The 8,985-nt window shown below is 37.3% G+C and overlaps 1 long non-coding RNA gene across 1 annotated transcript; it reads right to left on the minus strand.

Moving 5' to 3' along the window:
* Positions 1–256: 256 nt before the first annotated feature.
* LOC116786112 lies at positions 257–5,128 on the minus strand. Its single transcript, XR_004356827.1, has 3 exons — positions 4,919–5,128; positions 3,151–3,286; positions 257–1,075 (listed from the first exon to the last, which is right to left on the minus strand). It is a non-coding gene; the product is annotated as an uncharacterized LOC116786112 (long non-coding RNA).
* Positions 5,129–8,985: the final 3,857 nt, after the last annotated feature.

An 8,985-nucleotide genomic window follows, 5' to 3' on the forward strand; every position in this document is an offset into this window, starting at 1 on the left:
TTTGTTCATGTGGATGACAGGAAGCAGAGCTTCAGCTCTGCACCCTTTTCCTTTATAAGTGTAATTGAATATGCTATCTATTTCCACTGTGTCTAAGTATGAAGCTGAAATACAGTACTGCCTCTGCATATAGAAAACCTCCTGGGTGTATTAGTAGTTCCTCTAGATCAAGTGCTGCATGTCACTGCGGTTGAACTCTCTTTATTATGCTGAAAAAAGAGATTGTCTGCATCAGGCAAGAATTTTTTTTTAATTTATTTCAAATTAATATTCATTTACTCCACCAGAGATCTAAAATAAACCAGGAGAAAATAATATTCACTTTCCTTCTAACATTTCCTCATTTATAAATGAGTAATACAAATGAGCATTCTGAAGATGTTCTTTATCCTTATAAACACACACCTCTGTTTAGTGCAGTATCAGCCTTTGGAATCATCCATAAAAAAATGACATTTAATCAGATCAGCTAACTCAATTGATTTGTCCAGCTAACAATTGCTTTTATTTACTATATGTCATCTTTGCTTTGAATGGGATTTCACTGATTTACAGAAACACAAATCACAACAGTTCTGTGACACCTGCATATGTTCAGACCAACTTGTTCTCTCATGCAATGAATGCCACTACTAAAGCAAATGATAAAAATAAATGTGCTGGAAGCTGAAAGTCAGTAAATTCAAATCATCCCGAGTTCTTCTGGGCTTCCTTAACTGACTCATACATGCATCCAGCAACTCAGGTTGGTATAGGGATAGTTTTGAATAGAATATTTCTTTTTCACTGCAAAGAATCATTAAGTTTTTTGCTACATGGTCAAGGCACCATTACGACAATTATCTTTAGTTTCAAGGTTTGTATTTCTAATAACATACATGGGAAATAAATGTTTAAGACAAGTGGTTCAACAAGCAGCAAGGAACTTAGTCATTTAGGAATTGGGCATGTTTGAATCTACCATGTCCATCTGAATGGATGTCTTCAGGAGCTTTGTACCACACTGACTTCAGTGACTCCAGCCCACAGCCTCTTAGACTTAGTTGTTTGCAAAGCTGTACTCTCTACATGATTTCTAGAGGGGAAAAAAAAAGGAAAAAAATGACCACAAATATCAAATAGTGCATTGTGATAAATCAAACTTAAATTTGTTCACCTTTTTAAACATAAAAGGAAAGGGGTTGTCATTTTTGCTCAGTTATCCAAGACTAGAGGAATTAAAGCCTGAAAATTTTATAAAATAACAAAAGTAATAAAAATAGAAGTTATTTTACAGTTTATCAGCATGAGCAGGAATATTTTCCATTTAATTATCACTTTTGGAGAGATGAACAGAGCAAAGCTTTCACAGGAAGAAAGTTATCAAGTTGTACACTAGAACTGAAGAATCTACCTGAGCTCAGGAGAGTATACTGTGGCTGAACTTGGTGACAGAAGAATTCTGCAAGCAACAAATATTCTTTCTTGTACTGAGGAGCCCAGGACTGGACACAGTGTGGCCTAGGTATGGCTGAGTAGAGGCAGAGGATCACTCTCTCTACTTGTTGGCCGCACTCTTCCCAATGCACCCCAATTCTCCAGCCTATCAAGGTCCCACTGAATGGCAGCAACAGCTTCGGGTATATCAGTAACTCCCCCCAGTTTCATATCATCAGCAAACTTGCCGAGGGTACATTCTACCCTTTCATTCAGGTAATTGACAAACAAGTTGAATAAGACTGCACCCACTATTGATCCCTGGGGAATACCACTGACTACAGGCCTCCAAATGGATTCTACTCCACTGATTACCACACCCTAAGCTTTGCCATTCAGGCAGTTCTTGATCCATGCCACTGTCTACTCATCTAACCCACACTTCATGAGCTTACCTACAAGGATATTGTGGGAGACACTGTCGAAAGCCTTGCTGAAGGCAACATAGATAACATCCACTGCTCTCCCCTCATTGACCCGTCCTGCCATGTCATCATAGAAGGCTACCAGATCAGCCAAGTATCATTTTCCCTTGGTGAATCCATGCTGACTACTCCTGATGACCTTTTTTCTAGATGAGCATATAGTACGCCTCAAACTGGCTACTACTGCAGATACCTGCCCTCCACTGTGAGATTGCTCTCTGTTCACTTCCTGAATAACATTGTTTCTCAACATCTCCTGGTTTTGCTCCATCTGCTACTCTTTCAAAATGTGAAGTTAAATTTTACAAATCTAAGTATTACCACATAATATTATGTTTAAAGCCTATAAGGTATCTTTTATATGAAAGCAACACAGACAAAAAAACCCCAAAACTCTCTTTGGGTGCCTGTAGGGGGTCCCAGGTTAGCATACCAGGAAGCTGACATACTAATCCGTGAAAGAAATAAATCTCTTTCTTTCCTGTTGATGAGGATACATATCACACACCATAGAAACAGGCTTCTTTCACTGCTATGCCAAGTGATGAAAACAGTTTCAAAAAATAAGTATAAGCTGTGGATCCTGAAGCTTGTTCCCATCTACCAGAACTCAGTGCCTTTGTATCACAAGCAGAGGCATGTGAAAAAAGTAAAATGGTGAGCAGGTAATAGTATATAGAAAAGAAACACAAAAAAAGAAACACAAGAGGTGGAACAGAGAGAAAAATGTTGGACAGACCTGAAAAACAATTATATTTTAAAAATGAATTTTAATTGATGAAGGAGACTTTTTATTTCTTCCTTTTTATCTCTGATTTTTGGAAAAAAATATAATCTTATTTCTTGCTTCTCCTCCATCTAAACAGCAGAACAAATGTCTGTAGTCTCAAAACATCTGATACTCTCTGCCTTCAATGTAGACCAGAAGCATTCATTTTTTAAATTAAATGCAATAAGAAGGTATAAAAATTTCAGATGCATTAAAGAGTAAGCTATCATGGACCAGCTACAAAATAAGAATGGGAAGTATGTCTAAAAGTATCAATGAAGAGCATTTACTGAGACATTTCAAAATCATGACCTTCTCTTAGAAACTGCCAATTTCCCAGGACCCAAACTTTTGACAGGAAAATTCTACATTCATTAACCTTTCATTGAGTCTCCCGGTTCCAGTAAGAAATTTCTGCTTGACTATCAGAAACAGAATTGGCAACCAGAGGAGCTTTTCCCTAAAAGAAAGGTTACTTACTACTTCATAAGAGCCTTGGTCAGGGTAGCTGACAGGTACACTCCTTACTGCTCTCACCTGATACAGTATCAAAGAGTTTCACTACATGAGACAACACATCCTCTAATAGGGATAGGTACAGTTGTGAGCCTAGAGACTGAAGACAGAAAACAGCCTATCAGGGACTACAATTCAATCCACATCTTAATCATTATCTACATGTAAGTGTAGGCCTAGAGTTATCAATTTACTTGAAACGACTTTGATGCAATGAGCCTGCACAGAGCAGCGTCAAGATTCAAATTTGAGCATGAAAACCATGCATCCCAAGTGACAGCATCCTGCTTACAGTTACAAAGCTGGCTCCTGGAACATCTTCCACCTACCCTGAGTGCAAATCCCCTGTATTTATTTTGTCATTGGGTCCCTGATTTCTTTTAAAGGCAATAACAGAAAAATTGACTACTTTTTGAAAACTTTAATTGCCAGAGAAATCTGACATGCCAGAAAGATAGTGAGTCTGTCCATGGGTAACATTTCTATATCATATTTACCTGGAAAATATATTACTGATTCTAGTTAAATAATTTATGTCTTTGTATCATGCTACATGTAATAAAAGAGCTGGTAAGATATCTACAATACTTACTAATTCTATCGGAAAACAACAGACAATCTAAAGCCTAGCAAACATTTACTGGTTAGGGCTTCATTTTTATAGAAAATATTCTGCAATGTTTACATTCAGTGCCATTAAACCAGAGCATATATGTCAAGGTAAGAGAAGATTATTCACATTAAAATATAGTTTTTAAATGAGACCTTGTCCTGTCAGTATGATATCACAGAATCAGAGAATGGTTTGGGTTGGAAGGGACCTTAAAGATCATCTAGTTCCAACTCCCTGCCATGGGCAAGGACATCTTTTACTAGACGAGAGGTATCTCTGAAGTTTAAACTGTATAGTATTATTGTGGGCTACATTTCATTCTAGTTAAGAAAACTGAAATTAAAACCATTTAGCATTGCAAATAGTGAATGAGAGCAGTTGAATACTTTAATTTCTCATTTTTTCTTGTAGTGAAGTATGTTATGATTTGATATTATACAGAACTATATACAACAGAACTTCAGATATAGTAAAAGCCTCACTTTTACAGGAGAAAGGATGCACATGCCTTCATACATATATTGATACAGCTTTACCTCTGTTCTTAAAAGTCTTATAATTCCTTGCATGAAATGGGAATTTTCTTATCCAAGTAGTGAAAAGGAAGATCAATTTACACTGTTAGTAGTGAAAGCAAAGACACAGCAAAGATACATATCTGTTTATTCAGAGATTACACTTCAAAAGGGTTTTTTTAATTATTTTTTTTTATTTATTTTTTAATTATTAAATGATTTCCCCTTTACGACACAGTCCAGAACACTGGGGTCAAAAGAAGTCCAGTCTGGGACAAATTAGACACCCTTTTCAGTTTTCCAGCCCTTCAAGCTCTGTTCCTCAGGCACTCTTTCATCGTCGAGGGGGAGGACAGAGAGGAGGGAAGGAAAAGCAATACTAAGTTTTCCCTTTACCTTTTCACAGAAAATCAGTCACCGTTTACATCAGAGGAGACTCTGATCTTTGCAGAATGGTGTATGGGAAAAGGGAATGTCATATGCAAGTTCTTCACTCATATGTAAGTGCAAGCCCATTGACTTCAGACAAGGTGCTGCATTTGAAGCAAAAGGATTTTTCAAGTAATTCAAAAGGCACACAGCATATGTTGGTATTTCTGCTCACCTCCAGAAGGAATATTCTCCCTTTTTAGTGTAGCTTCACAGCATGAAATAAGTCTTCTTTGCACTGTTCTGCAGAGATGCACTATTTTCAGCTTACATAAACCAGGACTTCTTGTACTCTTGACTGTGTGTGCCCTAACAGCCTTTCATGTCTAAGGTTTAAGTACTGTAAGAGCAAGGTAGGTATGGTTGATTGAAAATGAAAGGATGTTCAGTTATTTAAAAATTACACACCTTGTACTTCTGTTAAAAAAAAAAAAAGAAAAGAAAAAAAAGAAAAAAAATGTTTTAAGGTGCTTCTACTTGTAGTAGGGATAAAAATCTTTTAAAATTGTTCCAAAACCACCCTATCTTTACTCCTTATTCTTATATTCTCAAGTGCATATGAAAGCACCTTTTATCTTTTTCACCTCCCATTGAAAAATAAAAAAAATTGAGAGGGTGAAAGACAAAGAACACTACGCTATTTTGTTTTTACATTCACAAAAGTGGTCTTTTTAAGAAATCTGCTTTCAAGTTTTCACCCTAAGAATTGCTACCCATTCTAGTTACTACCCAGAATTTATGTCACACAATTTTTTAAAGTGACATTTGGGTGTCCTCATAGATGAAAACTTCACCTTGCCATTCCACTATTTAGAAAAGATTCCACTACTTAGAAAAGATTACAGTCCAGCATATTATATAATTAGTCTACAAAGAACCAAACTGTCTGGACATTTTTGGACACTTGAAGATAAAGTGGTTTTATTCACATTCAATTTATGATGTTTGTCTGTGGCAGTTGCCACCTTTTCAGGGGATTCAGTAAGGTACAGATATTTTCAGACCATCCAATCCAATACAGAAAATCGGTTGAGCAAATAAATATTTCTTCCTGTTCTCACAAGTCTTTTTTTTTGGTGTTACATTTTTTTAAATGTTAAAAGCTAATTAACACAAAATCTAAACTTTAATACCTAAACTAGGTAATAATCTGAGAACCTGTGGTGATTATGGCAGACGTATTATGACTAAGATAAAGTATAAGGATTAATTCAATTCCCATCATATTACACAGTCCCCAACATGAAAGATTTATAAACATGCATTATGTATAAATCTGTCCATATTCATAAACATCCATACCATTCTGTAAACTATTGTTACATATTCTTTGTTTATTTGAAGTTTAACAGGTCTATCAGAGGGTACAGATATTACTGGTTTGTTTCTTTTTTACTATCTTTTTCTATCAGGAATAAAATAGAAAAAAAAATCAAAAAGCAACGAAATACAAGGTCTGTAATATTCCAGGAATAAGCAAAACTATTGAATAACATTATCTTTTATACAACAGGATTCCTTGAGGCTTTTCAACATTAAAAATAATCACTACTTTTCTAGTCAAATGATGGAATATTCATCATGGTAACAACTGCATAGTATTACATAGAGAGCAGCATATGGTAAGTATTTAGACAAGGTATTCAACCAGATGCACACTAACATTCACTAATAAAGACTAAATTAACACAGCATCTGCTGAGAGCATTGCCCAGCATGCCAGGTTTATGCCAGGCAGAATATGAAATAGTACTGCAGGATTCAAGCTAATCTATGATCTATCCAGCCATGTATTGGTTCCAGCTTTCAAAACAGCAGTAAGTTGAAACAGCACATACTACCAAGGATCAGAGAGCAGCTCAAAAGCTGCTGTGGTCTGATGTCACAGGCAAGGAATGTACTCAAGACCCAAATCTGCACTAGCAAAGCAGCTAAAACCAGGGTATGGTACAGCTCACCATGAAAGTTATTTCTGTTCTATAAATGAAAAGGATGTTGATAATTAAGGCTTGACTAGATAGTTCAAATTTTCTACAACAAAAACATACACAAAAATGTAAAAATGTTGAAAGAAGTTTGATGAGAATATTTTTTAATGGAAGACATGATCTTTTGATACTGACAGCCTCAGAAAAACATCACTTGATTCAAGATAGTAAACAGAGTGCTCTGGCCTATAATGATTTTTACCAATTGTTTTTGTAAAAATTTAAACCTCCAATGATTTTTTAGTTCATAAATATATCCTAAACATCATCTCTGCTAGAGAGTTCATCCATCTTTCTGTTTTCAAATTTAGGACTTGTATGAGATTGCATGTGCTATTAAAAATTGTCACTAAAACATTTCTTGCCCTTCACTATTGCTCTGCTTTTCATTTGTCCTGATCCAATTTAAAGGAAAACAATTCAATCATAAGATATCACAGGTTGAAAGAAACCACAAGATGCCTGTATGCCAACAACTTGCTCAGAGCAGGGATAGCTATGGTATCGAGTTGGGATACTCAGGACCTTATCTAGTCTGGTCTTGAAAATCTCCAAGAATGGAGATAGCACAAACTGCTCCACTACATGACTATCCTCTTGGCGAAAAAGTTTCTCTTGTCTTGTAGTACTTTATGTCTGCTGCCTCCTGTCCTCACACATGATGAAGATTCTAACTCCATCTTCTTGATAACCTCTCCATGGGTACTTTGTGGTTGCTGTTAGGTACTCCCAAAGCCATCTCTTCTCTGAGCTGAGGGAGTCCCCATCCCTCAGCCTCTCTTCATGGGGCAAACTCTCTTATCACCATCTGTCCCAGTGGCCCCTTACTGAATTCACTCACATTTTAGGTCTCTCATGTTCTATGGCCCAAAACTGGATGCAGTATGTTTTAATGAGCACCATGTAAAAGGGAATAATCCCTTCCCTCCAGATGCTGGCCATGACACTTATGCAGCCCAGGAGGTTGCTGGCTTTGTCTGCAATCAGTGTAGATGCAGGCTGACATTCAGTTCACTGCACTGGAGCCTTTTGCACACAGCAGCTCCCCAGCATGGCAGTCGTCAAGCTGTAGCACCACAAGGGACTTTTTCTTACCAGACTTTTGCATCTGTTCTTATTGAATTTCATGAGATTACTGGTTGCCTGTTCTTATAGCTTTTCTAGGTCCTTCTGTATGATAGTGTTGCCTATGGTCATATCAACTGCTGATCCCAATTCACTGCTATCTGCATATTTCATAAGTGTGCACTACAGCACTTCCTTCATTCACTGAGACATTAAACAGAACAGATAATAGTATAAACCCATTCAGTATTCGACCTCCAGGTAGAGTGCAACCTGTTGACCACCACATTCTGGGTCCACTCATCCAGAATTTTGTCTACCTGGTTAACTACATTTTATCCACTCATAAAGACCATAATTTCCTAACACACATATAAGAATATTGCAGAAGACAATATCAAAAGCCATGGTGAAGACAAGATAAATGACATTCACTGCTTTCTCCTCATTCATGAAGACAGTTATTTCAACCTAGAAGGCAATGAGACTCATCAGACATTATGTGCCTTGACTCTCATAGCATAAATAAAGGCAAGATTTGTAAATTCCTCCTCTGTAGCATCTTCTTACCTCCTCTGTATTATTATTTAGTCACAAAGATCTCCTGATAAATCTAACTTGTTTGCTTCAGTACCAGGATGGAATCATTCTTGAGTTTGAAGCAAAAAGCCTTTAAAGGTCTCCTATCTTTCCCTAAATCCTCTGTGCTTCAGAATTGACTCCCCCATGGGATTTCACCTACCATGTCCCTGATTAAGCTAAAGTCTGTTCTCCTGAAATCCAGGGTCAATACTCTGATACCCTTCTTCCTCATACCCCTCAGGATCTTGTACTCCACAGCCAAGGCTACCACTGATTAACACATCCCTGACAGGTTCTTTCCTATTACTGAATACGACATTGAGATATGCATCAACTCTGGGTGGTGCAGGAGGTGCCTCAGCAGCATCCTCAGTCCCCTGCATGTTCCCTACCCTGTGAACCACCCTGTGAAAAGTCAAGTACCTCTTTGCAGGACATGCTTAAGCAGTTTCAGGTTGTGGTAGTCATCAGACCCAGGCAAAGAGTAAACAAGCCACACATAGGGTGAGTCCCTTCTTGCAAGCCTACAATCATAAAGCTTTCCAAGAATGAGTGACTTAGCTCATGAACACTGTCCACTTCACGCTCACAGCAAGACCACTTCACT

This window comes from Chiroxiphia lanceolata, chromosome 4 (assembly GCF_009829145.1).
Source record: "Chiroxiphia lanceolata isolate bChiLan1 chromosome 4, bChiLan1.pri, whole genome shotgun sequence".
Classification (NCBI taxonomy): Eukaryota; Metazoa; Chordata; class Aves; order Passeriformes; family Pipridae; genus Chiroxiphia; species Chiroxiphia lanceolata.